General features: G+C 50.1%; 1 long non-coding RNA gene across 1 annotated transcript in view; it reads left to right on the top strand.

The window, feature by feature from the left end:
• Positions 1-335: 335 nt before the first annotated feature.
• LOC141088737 (uncharacterized) overlaps positions 336-16,369 on the top strand; it is a 118,060-nt gene continuing 102,026 nt past the window's right edge. Inside the window, exons 1-2 of the long non-coding RNA XR_012232036.1 lie at positions 336-401; positions 634-748. This is a non-coding gene — a long non-coding RNA (uncharacterized lncRNA). The remainder of the gene's footprint in view (positions 402-633; positions 749-16,369) is intronic.

Here is a 16,369-nt window from a genome sequence, read left to right as displayed (position 1 = left end):
GCTAGAAGATGACTGGAAATATACAGATGTTTCCTCAAAAACCATTCAACAAGGAATATTTAAAGGAGAAGGACGAGGGGCCTATTTGTAGCATGACACACAGTAGAGGAAGATGACAATGATGTTGATAGTGATGATATAACTGAACATAGGCTACCTATGGTTGTGACTTGGCTGACGGATAGATGAATTTGGATAGAAGATGAGGTTAGACAACCTAAGGGTTGTTTGGATTGCTGGCTTGCTTGACTGCCCAATAAGCAGATGATGTTTCTTTTGATGTTGATGGAGCGCTGTAATTCCTAGTGTAATTCATGGCTTACTTTCCTTTTGCAGAGTCTGCAGAATGTCAAAGAAAAAAAACTCCCATGACTTACCAGCACCGCAACCAGACCTTCCAGGTGCTGTACAGCCTACTCCTCCAAAAGCAGTTGTGACATTACCGCTTCTAGTGCTGACAGTAGGAAAAGCTGTATTGACGTTATAGAATCATTTAGATGTATGTCACCTGCATTGTGTAGCACTATGTCAATACAGCTTTCTCTTCTAATAGCCTCAACTCCATGTGAACCCTGCCTAGTTTCCAGGTTTTGTTCAAGAAATTATTATCATCATCATTGTTTTTATTGTCAGAAAGGATTCGGGTAACCAATGCCTTTGTGTTAGAAACTGCCAACGCTTCTTGACTCTTAACCCCTGCCTGATTCCCACTGCGACATTTGAGTGGATCAAAATGCTTTTACTACAGGTAATGTCCCAAAACAGATTTGCATTAGAATTATGTTGCTTTTAAAGATGAGTGAGCTTGTTCGCAAACCGTTCGCCAATCTCAAATTTGGCACCATTGTAGCTCATTTGGATTCATGTTCGGATTCCGGAGCATTTTCCTAAAAATCAAGAAAAGTCGGCCAAAGTATGGTAAATAATTGAGTTCACTAAGGGCTCTTTCAGATGTCAATGTTTCCGGTAGCAACACTGGCCGCAAAATGTCCTGCACAGAGGCATACTGATGGCACACAGATGACTTCCCTGTGTCATCAGTTTAACACGTACTGTATTGCTTGCGCTGTTCCCCAGTTCCGAGTACTGTAGTGAAGACAACTCACATCAAGGTCCTTTGTTCATGCTGTGGTCAGCACTAGCTGGGGACAATGTTGAAAGCTGTGTTCAACTGTTAACAGGGAAAGGAGGTTGCGGCTGATGGAAGTATTCATCCACTGCCAGCTGCAATGTAAATAATTAAATAAATAAAAAATGACATGGGGTTCCCTGGTATTTTTGAAAACCAGACAGGCAAAATGGACAACTATGAGCTTCAACTCACAGCTGTAAATTTCAGCAAGCTGGGTTATCAAGAATAGAGGGGTTCCCATGCAGTGTTTTTAAATTATTTACATAAATAATAAAAAAGGGGAGGGGTGTTAGGTTTTTCTCTCTGCAAAGAAAGAATCACAAACCTTACCTTCTGCGGTCTCCCATTCAGTCCCAGTGGCAGAGGAGCCTGCTCAGCAAAGCCGTCAGTCCCGGTGCCTTGCTCAAGCTAGTGCTGTAGGGTTGGTTGCTGCTGTAATCCCTGGTTCAGATATAGCAGCCTGCACTAGCCAGCGACGAGCAGCTACTGGGACTAAGTCCCTCTTTCACTCCACTGAGCATGCCCATGGCTCAACCTCTCATTGGAGCTCAGGGGTCACATGCTCAGGTCCCGTGCCTATTCCAATTGGACCACAGAGATGGTCCCGGAAGGTCGTCACTATAAAAGACTCGGCCATGCGCTAATATAGACTCATATTTTCAGTGGTATGTGTGATGATGGATGCATGAGACTGGTTACTGACTCCTTATGACTACCTCCCTCTGGTTGTGCTTTTTACATGGTTTAGAGCATAGAGTCAGCATCTATCAGTGGCATGGTCTGGCGCCACTGTGCTATCCAGTCACAGCACCTCACTCAGTGCCATTTTGTGCCATTTAGTCGTAGGCACATTAGTACCGCATTTAGCAGCTGCATCCACCTGTGCGAAGCCGTGTGCAAGTCTAGCACTGTCCTCCCTAGTCTGGGTGGTTAGCGGTGTTCGTCAGAGCGGTGAAGAGGGCACTCGGTGCACTATATTTCTGTTACCCTCTTGCAGCCGCGGTGCCGAGCACTGGTGGTCTAGAGGGACTCTTTCCTCTGTCTCTGGGACGGAGTCCTGTAACCTTGTACTAGTGCTCACCCTGCCGAGTCCCATGAGGTTAACAGGCTCCGGCATTTGTTTCAGCGGCTCTGTGCAGTAACAGTGTTCACTTATGTACACACCGAGTCAGCGGTTATCCTGCCAGTGTTAAGTCAGTACATTGTGATATAGTGTCCACCATTACCGAGCAGCAGTTTACCATCTCTGCAAGGTGGATTCCGGGTTGCAATCGCACTGTGTCATTTTATATTCAGTGCGATCCGCGAACCCTAACATTATATTAGTGCCAGAGTCTGGCTCTAATGGCGGACGAGAGGCGACTACGTGGGTACATCCGGCAGTTGGAGGGCAGGTTGGCAAATCTTGAGCATTCAGCCTCAGCTGCGGATGTTACCACGGTCGCGCTCCAAGCAGCCACAGAGGCTGTCTCCCGTGTGACTACTGCCATCCCCGCCCCGACTTTGTCCCGTCTTCTGCTGCCCGAGAAGTTCTCGGGTGATAGCGCGGCTTGCAGGGGTTTTGCGAGCCAGTGCGGTATTCAGCTGGAGCTGCTGGCTGCATGATTCCCCTTCGAGCGGGCTAAGGTGGGATTTGTTGTCTCCCTCTTGTCGGGCAGGGCTTTGGAGTGGGCCACACCGCTGTGGGAGTGTGATGATCATGTGGTGCAGAGTGCCTCTCAGTTACTGGCTTCTCTGAAGCAGGTCTTCTTGGGACTGTGAGTCACCCATGAAACCGCGCTCTGGCTGCTGGCATTATCACAGGGCTCGTCCATTGTCAGCCACTTCGCCATCCAGTTCTGGACGCTGGCCTCTGAGTTGGAGTGGCCAGATAAGGTCCTCATTATGGCATTCTGGACTGGCTTGGCTGACAATGGGAAGGACGCCCTGGCCACCAGGGAGGTTCCTGCCACACTGGAGGAGCTTATCACTGTCTCCACCTGTATAGACCTTCGCTTTACCAAGCGAAGGTTGAAGCGGTCCCAGTGTAGGTAGAGATTTAGGTTGGCACCTAGTTTTGCTAAACCTCTGGAATCTCCCAATCTGGGATCTGTGTCTCAGGGGGCCTTGGGGGCTCCTCGCGTGGGATTCAGGTCCCGCTCCACTCGAGCATCTCTGGTCTGTCATGTTTGCCAGCAGTCTGTTTACCTTGCCAACCGGTGCCCACAGCGATAGGGAAAATGCTCGCCTCTAGTGGTTATAGGAGTTGGCTCACTAGAATCAGCGGCATTTTCCTCCAAGCTGACCTTTAAGGGAACACTTGAGGTTGGTTCATCCACTCTGGAGGTGGAGGTTGGCGTGGACTCCAGAGCCGAGGGCAATTTTATGTCTTCTGCTTTCGCTCAACGGCACGCAATAACTCTGGTTATGATGACCAAGCCAGTCACCTTCAGGGTGGTGAACGGCGAAACTCTACCCTCACAAATTGCCTACCAGACCATCCCCGTTGATACTTTTGGTGTCTCCGTCTCATCAGGAGATGATATCCCTCTTCGTCATGCCCAAGGGTCTCGATCAGGTCTTTTTAGGGGTTCCCTGGTTACGGTTCTGCTCTCTCCATTTAGAGTGGTTCTCCGGGAGGATTCTCGGTTGGGGTAAAGCCTGTGGGGGTAGATGCTGGAGGGAGTGCGTTCAGGTTGCTTCCACCAAAGTCCCTTCAGATCTTTCCTCTCTCCCCACACATTATCAACAGTATGCAGGGGTGTTCTCCAATAGGGCGGCGGAGACTCTTCCGCCCCTCACCCCTACGACTGTCATATTGACCTCTTGCCTTGTGCTGAGCCTCTTCAGGGTCAAGTCTATCCCCTTTCTCTCCCAGAGACAGAGGCCATGTCTCAGTATATCAGGGAGAATCTGGACAAGGGGATTCATTAGGAAGTCGGTGTCACCAGCAGGGGTGGGATTCTTCTTCGTCCAGAAGAAGAACGGAGAACTGCGTCCCTGCATCGATTACAGGGGTCTTAATGCCATCACCATGAAGAATAAGTACCCTGTACTCCTGATATTGGAGCTGTTTGATAGGCTACGGGGAGCGAGAGTGTTTACCAAACTCGATCTGCGGGGGGCTTACAACCTGATTCGCATCCGTGAGGGGGACGAATGGAAGAGGGCATTTAACACCAGGGATGGGCACTGTGAATGCCTGGTGATGCCCTTCGGGCCCTGTAATGCCCCGGCCGTCTTCCAAGACTTTGTGAACAATATCTTCCGGGAAATACTTATCATCCAGATAGACTGCTACCGAGGTAGTATTCTCATCTACTCTCCAGATATCGACTCCCACCGGAGAGATGTTTTCAAAGTTTTCAACCTCCTGCAGGCAAACTCCCTCTATGCCAAGTTGGAGAACTGTGTGTTTGAGCAAGAGTCCTTGCCTTTCCTGGGCTATATCATCTCCACCCAGGGATTCGCCATGGATCCTGCCAAGCTACAGGGGGTTCATAAATTAATATTGCTAATTCATCCCGCCCTTCTCAGCTTTGGAAGCCCCCTTGGTGGCCCTCACCATGAAGGGTGCAAATCCCAAGTTGTGGTCGGAACCTGTCTCCAAGGCCTTCCCCCCATTAAGTCCATTCTACATTGTCACAATGTAGATAAACCTTTAATTCTGGAGGTGGATGCCTCTTCCGTCGGTGCTGGAGCAGTCCTGTTCCAGAAGGACAAGCAAGGTTGGAAGTACCCATGCTTATTTTTCTCCAAGACCTTCACACCGGCTGAGAGGAATTATTCCATCGGGGACAGGGAGCTGCTAGCGATGAAGTTGGCCTTCTTGGAGTGGAGACACCTCCTGGAGGGGACTCGCCACCCTTTCCCGGTGTTCACTGACCACAAGAATTTGGTGTATTTGCAGACAGCCCAGCGGCTAAATTCTTGCCAGGCCAGATGGTCCTGTGATGGTTACGTGTGACTGGACACACCGCCTCCAGCAGGGCGAATTTCTCTGACACACGTGACCCTGGATACACCGCCTCCAGTAGGGCGAATTTAAATAATATAACGTGCAGCCGGATACACCGCCTCCAGCAGGTGAATTTCAGAATTACACGTGTACCTGGATACACCGCCTCCAGCAGGGTGAATTTAAATAATAAAGGGAAACACCAGGGAAACCGATACAATGAAGGGTTCTGCGATAGGGAACGGGGATGTGGAGACCTCCTGCACTCCCCTGAGTCAGTGTCTCTACACTCCTGACAGTCACTATGTAGGTTCTGCACCACCTGGCGACGAGCAGGATACCTAAAAACCCTAGCTCGCCCTGCACCTAGCCCTTTCTAGTGAAATGGACGGTGCAGAAATTAATCCCACCACTGCACTGAAACACGCAAAAGGAAAGGTACAAACAGGGATAACACCACTTAGATTTGCTCTGTTGCTCTTGCTCCCAGCAACAGAGCCAACCACCAGAATTCAGCTTCCACCTGAAGCTACTACACCAGAGCTCTGCCTGAGCTGCAAGGAACTCCTCTCAATAGCTCCCTCCTTGACCAGACTTGGTTGGAAATGACCAACATCACCGACAGTGATTGCAACACCTGACACTCTTTTATAGGTCAGAGCCAGAGCAATCACACTTGCTTTATAATCATGTGCACTAAACTAAAGTAACCAGAGTGCAATGACCCTAATGGCCACCGGGGGGCAAAACTAACTTTAAGCACACAGCTTAAGGAAAAAAAAGGTTACTTGTGCATTCATCTGTCATAATCCAACCTGGATCATGACAGTACCCTCCCTCAATGAGGGGCCTCTGGACCCTCAAGACCGCTCCTCATCAGGGAACCACCTACAGCAGAGATGCCCTGATCCAGAGTTCACCCCTGCAACTACCTGCACTTCAGGTTTATGACAAACAAGCACCGCTGATATTGGCAAAATATGTTCTGGAGGCACCACACATCTCCAAAGCGCCGACCGGGGGAACGAGTTGTGTATGTGCATGTTTGGGGGCATCTCCAGCTGGTAAGTCTCCGGGCCCTGGATAGCCGACACCAGATACGGCCCGATCACCTGAGAATTCCAGACCCCCGCAACACACTTCCACTGGATGTTTTGGTGGCCACCTATACATGCTCATTCACACACAGGTCCGGACCTGAACGTTTATTGCCACATATTCGTTTGTCACAATGCAGTGAACCCTTTCTGGAACCGACAACAGAGGCGTCCCCCTGTGTCACCACACTCATACCCCCGCAATTCACCAAGGGGTACACCACCTTCCAACCCCTCCTACTACGAGCTCTGCGCCTCTCAGGGTTGGCAATGGCGAGGGTTGAGCCTTGCCCCTACTCTCCTACAGCACCTCTGCTGCTCTCACTGGAGAGAAAGGGGATGTTTGTAGAGAGACGGCAGAGAAGTAGCCCATAGGCAGCAGCCCTCACATGACTGCTCCCAGCTGACTACTTCCCTAGTTCGCCAATCTGAAACCGGGTTGTGTTATTTAGACCAAGGGGGGCGCACAATGATAGCTGCAGGATTTCCCTCCAAGACGTAGTATGACTGGGACTCATCATGATGTTCACTATACAGCACAATATCTTCTACGACTTGGTTTAACCCTCTCTGGCTCAGTGAGACAGAGTTAATGGCCTGGACGCTTATGGGTTTGTCTCGCGTCTCACACCTCAGACTATGAGTCTGGACAACCTGAGCATCCACCAGACTGTCTTCAGCTCCACTGTCCACAAGCACCGGTATGCCCTCAGGTACCTCGTCAACCATCACCTCTGTTGTCATAGTACCTTCTGAGGGTGAGGAGGAAATATACACTCCCAAGTCGTCTTCCTCCACATGACCAGGGGGGCACGGCTTTTCTGACAGTACAGAAGTTTCAGCCTCAGTGCCAAGGACTAAATCATTAGTCTGCTCACTACAGGGACGTACCCCTTCACCTTGGGAAACACCAGGCAGCACCATGGGGAGAGCGACTCCACCCACCTGCCTGGGTACGTCCGCCTGTATAAGCAAGTCCTGCTCCCCAGCAGGGACTCCACGGCACATCCTTGCCAAAGCCATATATGGACCCTCTAGTTGAGGCAGAGGATAGGCCTCAGACAAATAATTCTGCTGCAGGTGCTGCTGAAACAAATCATTCAGTTCCTCACTAATCTCAATGAGGGCCAGCAGCAACTGCTCACCGGTCTGCACTTGGCCCATGGCTCACCAGAGGAAAAAAATGTTGGGGTTGGTGATAATGTGATGGTCACGTGTGTCAGAGAAATTCGCCCTGCTGGAGGCGGTGTGTCCAGTCACACGTAACCATCACAGGTCCTTGTTCTTCTACTGGTTCCACTTCACCCTCCATTTTCTCTACGGAAAGAAGAACGTCCTTGCCGATGCTCTCTCCCACTCTGTGGTGTCATCGGAGGAGGAAGAGCCCCAGCTGATCATCCCATCCGAGAGCCTGAGGACTGTGGCTCCGGTCGTCCTTGAGTCAGTACCTCCAGGCAAGACATTTGTCCCTGCATGTCTGTGACCGGAGGTCCTCTCTTGGACTCGCTCGTTCAGGGTGGGTGGATATTTTGGGACAAAACAGACCTCTGAGCTTCTGGCGAGGACCTACTGGTGGCCGCATATGGCGTGTGACATCAGGGACTATATTCAGGCGAGCGTCTCTTGCTCCCAGAATAGGTCCCATCGGTACTGGAGAGAGCTCTGTAGCCTGCTCAGAATTGAGCTGAATTTCTCCTCAGCCTATCATCCCGAGATGAATGGCTTGGTAAAGAGAGCCAACCTGACCCTGGTCACATATCTATGACATTTTGTCTCAGCCAGGCAGGATGACTGGGCATCCTTGCTGCCATGGGAGGAGCTCGCTTTGAACAACGCTGTGGCAGACTCCAACGGTCAGATCCCATTCCTCCTTAATTAAGGCCAGCATCCGTGCGTTCCGGTGCCCATGCCAGTGTCGTCCAGCGACTTGAGGGTGGCAGACTGGGCGGTGGAGGCACGCGACATTTGGGACCGCACTCAGGATGCCATCTGGGCCTCCAAAGAGAGAATGAGGTCCTCCGCTGATGCACACCAGCGCCCCTCTCCCACCTTTGCTCCTGGCTACTTGGTGTGGCTCTCCACTCTTAATATCAGGCTGTGGGTTGAGTCCACTAAGTTCACACCTCGCTTCATAGGTCCCTTCAAGGTCCATGAGCAGGTTAACCCTGTGGTCTACCGTCTGGCCCTTCCTCCACACCTGGGTATCACCGACACCTTCCACGTGTCCCTCCTTAAGCCCGTTCACATGTCCCGGTTTTCTGAGTCATCTACCAGGACCTCAGACTTGTCCTCGGATTAGTATGAGGTGAACGCCATCGTGGGTTGTAAGGTGGTACATGGCAAAAGGTATTGCCTAGTAGACTGGAAGGGAATACTTGTGCTCCCCTGCTCATTGTGGCCTTTGAGCTTAGCTGGGCGCAGGAGGGACGGGGCCCTAGGAGGGGGGTTATGTTATGCGTCAGGTCTCTCTCTTCACAGGAGGAATCCCGAGCATTGCCTTCTGCAGTCTCCCGTTCAGTCTTGGCCGCATAGCAACCTGCTCAGCAAAGATGTCGGTCCCGGTGCCTTGCTCAAGTTAGTGCTGTAGGGTTGGTTGCTGCTGCCATCCCTGGTTCAGCTATAGCAGCCTGCACTAGCCTGTGGCGAGCAGCTCCTGGAACTAAGTTCCTCTTTCGCTCCACTGAGCATGCCCATGGCTCAACCTCTCATTGGAGCTCAGGGGTCACATGCTCAGGTCCCGTGCCTGTTCCGTTTGGACAGCAGGGAAGGTCCTGGAAGATCGCCACAATAAAAGACTCGGCCATGCGCTAATATAGACTCATATTTTCAGTGGTATGTGTGACGATGGATGCATGAGACTGGTGACTGACTCCTTATGACTCCTTCCCTCTGGTTGTGCTTGTAACAGGGTTTAGGGTATAGAGTCAGTGTCTATTAGTGGCATGGTCTAGCGCCACTGTGCTATCCAGTCACAGCACCTCACTCAGTGCCATTTTGTGCCATTTAGTCCTAGGCATATTAGTACCGCATTTAGCAGCTGCATCCGCCAGTGCGACATCGTGTGCAAGTCTAGCGCTTTCCTCCCTAGTCTGCGTGGTTAGCAGCATTCGTCAGAGTGGAGCAGTGGGCACTCGGTGCACTTCATTTCTGTTACCCTCTTGCTGGCACCGCAGCCGTGGCACCGAGCACTGGTTGTCTAGAGGGACTCTTTCCTCTGTCTCTGGGACGGAGTCCTGTGACCTTGTGCTAGCGCTCACTCTGCCGAGTCCTGTGAGGTTAACAGGCTCCAGCGTTTGTTTCAGTGGCTCTGTGCAGTAACAGAGTATGTTTATGTACACACTGGGTCAGTGGTTATCCCGCCGGTGTTCAGTCAGTACATTGCGATATAGTGTCCGCCATTACCGAGCGGTAGTTTACTATCGCTGCACGGTGCACTTCGGGTTGCGATCACACTGTCTCATGTTTTATATTCAGTGCGATCCGCAAACCCTAACAAGGGGTCCCCCCATTTTTTACAACCAGCCAAGCTAAATTTGACAGCTAGGGCTGGTGTTCCCTGGGTGGTAAGAAGCCACTGATATTGCCCCCTCCATCCTAAAAACAGCAGCCCGCAGCTGGCTCAGAAAAGGCTTATCTATTAGATCTGCCAATTCTGGCACTTTGCTTGTCTGTTCCCACTTGCCCTGCAGTGGTGGCAAGTGGGGCTCATATTTCTGGGTTGATGTCACCTTTGTATTATCTGGTGACATCAAGCCCACGGGTTGGTAATGGAGAGATGTCTATAAGACACCTATCCATTACTAATCCTATAGTTATATAGTAAATAAACACACAGCGAGAATAAAGACCTTTAATTGAAAGAACATAGACTCCTTTAAATAATCTAAATTAAACCATACTTAACTCATCGCTTAGTCCACAGAAGCCAAGGTTTCCTGTAACAGAATTAAAATAATAAACCACAATATTCCTCACCTGTTAACAGAGAAGTTAATAATCCATTTGTCCCGTGACGGGTCTAGCTCTGCTACATCTAGATGGCAGGCTGCATTGTTCCATGATGCGACTATACAGCCTTCCATCCAGCAGAGACAGTGTCTTGAGGTGTATTCCTATGACTTGACAGGCATCACCACGAGTTTGAGAAAGTTCTCACGCTTTCGGTGCCATCAGAAATGTCTTGGGAGTTCACAGCCAATGAACTCTGTACAATTCACTGACATCAGCACGAGCATCATTACATCTTTTCCCAGAAATTTTTGGCTTAAAATTCTAAAGCTTTGGAAACAAACATTACAAAATTTTGGTTTAAAATTCTCCCGTCCTTGACATAGAAAAAGCTAACACTGCAACCTCTTTATTTAGGTTTAAATACATGCCCGGAAACTAATTTGTGGCAACAGCCATCAGTATTGTTATGGTGCCCACAATTGTTAAATGTGTCTAGTAACACAGTTTCAAAATGTTAACTTTTCATTTACAGACAATAACTATGCAACAATTGCTGAAGTTAGACAGTGGTATAAAGCCAAAATCTCAGAATATCTCCTTAGGATTAGAGTTGAGCGAAACAGGTCGGTCAGATTCAAAAGTCACCGACTTTCGCCAAAGTCGGGTATCATGAAACGAAACCTGACCACAGTGTGAAGTCGGCTATGCGGTCGGCGACCCAAGCGCCAAAGTCGGGTTTCGCCGAATGCTTGCACGTGACGTTTTTCAGCCAATGAGAGAAGCAGAGCATAGCGTAGCGGGAGCATAGCTGGAGTGGGAGAGGGAGTGGGAGAGGGAGTGGGAGAGGGAGTGGGAGAGGGAGTGGGAGAGGGAGAGGGAGAGGGAGGAGAGAGAGAGAAGAGAGAGAGATTTTGCCGCCTCTAGGGTTAAAATTCATGCCAGGTGTGTTTACAGTCCTCCACTCACTGCAGACTTTTCTCCCCATTGATTTGCATTGGGTATCATGTTTCACGACTTTTCCCGACTTTTCCCTATAGTCGGCCGATTTCGTTCGACTCGACTTTTGAGAAAGTCAGGTTTCATGAAACCGGACTCGACCCTAAAAAAGGCAAAGTCACTCATCTCTACTTAGGATCATTTCAGGGTGATGCATTCATGTAGATAGCATGTGTATGAGTCACAAGAGCTGAAAGAATTGGAGCACTCACCCTATCCTTGCTGATGTGTTACTTTTATTCCATAATAGGATATGACATCAAAAACATTTTAAAGTGCAGTGTGTAGGTGACATATGAGTTTTGCAGGTGAGAGCCTGAAGGATGGAGACTAGTGTTGAGCATTCCGATACCGCAAGTATCGGGTATCGGCCGATATTCACTGTATCGGAATTCCGATACTGAATTCCGATACTTTTAGCATATTGAATACCGGAATCGAAAGTTTCCATAATGCTATGAGCCAGTTTGATTTGATTCAGCCAATGACAATCCTCAGAAGTGTGGGCACATCCTGTTAGGCATGTAGGCATGTTAACTAATGGCATGGCTGTGATTGTCTGCTGAAATGATGTCACGATGCACTAAAAAAGCCGCCGCCGCCGCCATTTCGGGATCACTCTGCTGTGTATTCAGTTAGGGACAGGCTGCTGTTCAAGACTGTGAGGGACAGTTAGAGATAGCAATTTTCACAATCATAGTGTGCTTTACCCAAGCTACACAATCCACCACTGTAGCTTTCTTTTGCCTTGCAGCAGTGTTCACATCTGTCTGCAAGGTCTGTGTGAGTGCAGCTCACGCTGAGTAGTGTGTCCTGCAGCCACGTCTGGTTGTAGGCCGCTAAGTGTGTCACTGCCTCATACATATTTTTCTTTTTTTGCTGCTCATTTTTCATTCTCCTATTAGTGTGCATCCATCCGTATCCATATACGTTGGTTGCAAACACTATAGGAGTAGACAGCGGAGCTTCTCTGCAGCCTTTCAGTGCTAGTGCCCAGTTTGCTGCACTGTTCACGGCTGTCTGAGAGGTCTCTCTGTGTTAGTGCAGCTCATGCTGAGTAGTGTGTCCTGCAGCTACGTCTGGTAAAAAGGCAGCTCAGCATGCATCACTGCCTCACACATATTTATCTTTTACTGCAGCTCATTTTTTATTCTCCTATTAGTGTGCATCCATTCGTATCCATCTACATTGGTTGGTTGCAAACACTATATAGGAGTAGTTAGAAGAGCCTTTTTTCTGGCTTGTGCCCTTCAGCTGCAGCCAGATTAGTATTACCCTATTTTTGGAGCCTCATCTTTCGCATTGTAGGTTACCTTCCTGCATTGTAATAGCTCCAAAAAGTTTGTGATACTATCGCTTTCAAATCTTTGGTCACATCCTTTTTGTTTTTTTGAAAAAACAAAAAACAAAATAAAGTTCACCAAACACTCCATTTGACAGTTGTGTAGGCCACATTAGCTCATATTAAAGTGTAGTCCACACACACACTTCATAAAATTAGTGTTATACCTGTTACCAGCTGTTCAGGAATAAGCACACTAAGCCCCCCCTTTGTACTTTTCTGCCTATCTTTATCAGTCTACCAAGATGAAGAAGGCAGGGAGTAAGGCACGTGGGCGTGGGCGTGGGCATGGAGTTTCAGCAGGGAGAGGACGTGGGGATTCTGCAGAGAGAGGACGTGGGGATTCTTTGCCTTCTGCGGGCACCAGTGAGTCAGCATCCCCCAGTTTTAGCAGGCAACAGTCCTTTATGCGGAGCTTTGTAGGACCTCGCCGTACCCCACTGCTGCGGGAGGAACAAATTGAAGCCGTTGTCGGATGGATGGCAGCTAACGCATCGACTTCAATGACTTCCATGTCCTCTCAGGGCCAGAGCACTGAAGAGCAACCATCTGTCTCTTCACCACCTGCCAAATTGCCCAGGCAGTCAGAAGAGCCCTGGACAGGAGCCATCACAGTCTCTACTTCTGCTCTCTGAATCTGTTGGCTTGGAAAGAGGGGGCCAGCCAAGCAGCATTCAAGAATATGAAGAAGAGGGAGTATGCAGTGATGCACAACTTCTTTGTCCCTCTGAATCTGAAGAGGCGGGTGGGCAAGTGCCTATTGTCAGCACACCTCAGTACGCATCAGATGATGACGAGACTCAGTTACCACTTTCTGGTGCATACGTTGCTGGCGAGACAACCCAGGAGAAGCAGGTGTTTGAAGAGGGGAGTGTAGATGATGAGGTCCTTGACCCATCATGGCGTGAGGAACAGGAAGGTGGTGGGAGCAGCTCTGAGGAAGAGATTCCCCGAACGGCCAAAACCAGAGGGAGAGAGAGGGGCAGACTTGGTTGCCTGTAGCCTCCACTTCGGCACCCGTTAGGAGCATTCGACTTTCAAAAGGCAAAACGGGCGCTCCCAAGACTTGCAGTGTGTGGTCCTTTTTTGACACAGTTGCAGATGACAGTTGCTTTGTCAAATGCAAGCTGTGTCATCAGAAAGTAAAAAGAGGGAAAAATGTCAGCAACCTCAATACCACAAATATGTGGAAACATGTGCGGACCAAGAACGTGCTGGAGTTACACAGACACACTGAAGACGTAGGCCAACGTACAGCACCACCTACCACCTCTTCAGCTCGTGTTGGTGCCTCTTCCTCCATCTCACACACAGCTGGTTCGGCTTCCTCACAGGATCGCCAAGGAAGAGCCTCTGGCACTGTTGTCCGGAGACCCAGTGACATTCCACCCATAGCACCACTGTCCCAGTCATCCTCACACTCCCAGGCCACTCTACAGCCATCGGTAGCACAGGCATGGGATACAAGGCGGCCATACTCGGCAAACCATCCCCAAGAACAGACTTTGAATGCTATCATTGCCAAACTACTGGCCCTTGAAATGCTCTCATTCGGGCTGGTGGAGACTGACACCTTCCGGAACTTCATGGCATTGGCAGTCCCACAATACACTGTGCCCAGCCGCTTTTATTTCAGCAGGCAAGCCGTCCCTGCCATGCAAAAGCATGTGGAGGGAAAATTAAAACATGCGCTACTAAACACCGTCAGTAGCAAGGTCCACCAGACCACCGATGCATGGACCAGTAACCATGGACAGGGACGATACCTTTCCCTCACTGCCCATTGGGTCAATGTTGTGGAGCCGGGTACAGATCTTGGAGTGGCGCTGTACGTGTTCTGCCAACTCCACGGATTGCAGGAATCCAGTCTGTACACATTGACTCCTCCTGCCAGCAAATCTCCAGACAGGCTTGGTAGTGTGTGACAATGGCCGAAATCTGGTGACAGCTCTGGGCCTAGGCAACTTCAGTCACATCCCATGTCTGGCATATGTGCTGAACTTGGTCGTGCAGAGCTTTCTGAGGGACTATCCGGATCTTGATGCACTGCTGCACAAGGTCCACATAGAGTGCGCTCACTTGCGGCGTTCCAGCACGGCAAGATCGCGCCTTGCTGCTCGGCAGCGTCGATTACGCCTTCCGGAACATCACATCATATGTGACCTACCCACCAGGTGGAATTTACATATGTTGGAGCTGTTGTGTGAGCAGCAGGCAGCAGTAATGGAGTAGCAGCTGCATCAGGCGCAAACAAGTCGCACTGTGCACCAGTCACACTTCAGCACCACTGAGTGGGCCTCTATGAAGGACATCTGCCTCGTTTTTCGTGCCTTTGATGATTCCACGCGGATGGCGAGTGCAGATGATGCTCTAGTCAGCATGACTGTCCCCCTTATCTGCCTGCTTCAAAAAACACTGCAAGCACTAAGGGAGGAGGTTTTGCAAGAGGTGGAGGATGAGGAGTCACAAATGCCATCTGCTTCTGGACAGTCTGCACTACGTGGTTCCTCACAAAGGCCTAGGCAGGGGACACTTTGTGAGGAGGATGAGGAGGAGTCAATGGAGGAGGAAGACATCTCTCCAGAGGAGGGAGGTCCCCAATGCTCTAGTCAGTATGTACAGCGAGGGTGGGGTGAAGCAGAGCAGGCAGAGATGACGACTCAAGCAGGGGACAGCGTTTCTTTGGCAGTTGGGAGTCTGCAGCACATGGTTTATTTCATGCTGCAGTGCCTGAGAAACAACCGCCGCATAGCCCACATTCTCAACACGGCTGATTTTTGGGTGTATACGCTCCTAGATCCTCGCTACCGGGACAACTTACAAAGCCTCATACCACCGTTGAACCAGGAGCGTAAAATGCGGGAGTACCAAGACACACTGGTGCAGTCCATCATGTTCTCCATTCCACCTGACAGCAGTGCTGCTAGTGTTTTACAAGCTCTGTGCATCAAGGCAGTGGAGGAAGCTCTGCAAAAGAGGGAGCAGTGCTACTAGTAGTGGGAATGTGGACAGAGCAGGAGACATTGCCGGACACACATCAGGGGATCAACAGACGTGACTGAGCCCCAGTAACACAGGAACAAGTGTGGATTGTGCAGACGCCACTTCTGAGCAGAAATTGGCGGGGTTGGAGGCCAGGGGAAATACTAGAGACAGTGGAGCCAGAGGCCTAACTGGAGCACGGTTACAATCAGTAGTAGTCTACAACCTATATAAAACTTGCTGCAAGTTGGCCTCCACCTTATGCATGATTGATCCTGGGCTTCAACACAGCCAGTTGTCGCTCGGAAGTGCTGTCCGCACAGAGAAAAACACTAGCTCCTGTGTTAGTGGGGTTCAGTAACGCCAGCTGCTCCCCTGCTGTGTGGACGGCAAAGTCTCCTTCTCCCTCCACATTGACACAACATCTGATTTTCTACTTGTTCCAAGTAGGCCTCAGCCTGCTGCATGATTGATCCTGGGCTTCAACACAGCCAGTTGTCGCTCGGAAGTGCTGTCCGCACAGAGAAAAACACTAGCTCCTGTGTTAGTGGGGTTCAGTAACGCCAGCTGCTCCCCTGCTGTGTGGACGGCAATATCTCCAGCTGCCTCCACATTCAAGCTAGTTCATATTTTCTACTTGCTCCAAGTAGGCCTCAGCCTGCTGCATGATTGATCCTGGGCTTCAACACAGCCAGTTGTCGCTCGGAAGTGCTATCCGAACAGAGAAAAACACTAGCTCCTTTGTTAGTGTGGTTCAGTAACGCCAGCTGCTCCCCTGCTGTGTGGACGGCAAAGTCTCCTGCTCCCTCCACATTGACACAACATCCAATTTTCTACTTGTTCCAAATAGGCCTCAGCCTGCTGCATGATTGATCAAGGGCTTCAATACAGCCAGTTGTCGCTCGGAAGTGCTGTCCGCACAGAGAAAAACA

Source organism: Dendrobates tinctorius, unplaced genomic scaffold, assembly GCF_039654945.1.
Source record: "Dendrobates tinctorius isolate UK_male_01 unplaced genomic scaffold, ASM3965494v1 ptg000040l, whole genome shotgun sequence".
Lineage (NCBI taxonomy): Eukaryota > Metazoa > Chordata > Amphibia > Anura > Dendrobatidae > Dendrobates > Dendrobates tinctorius.
This window is presented reverse-complemented; position numbering and strand designations above follow the sequence as displayed.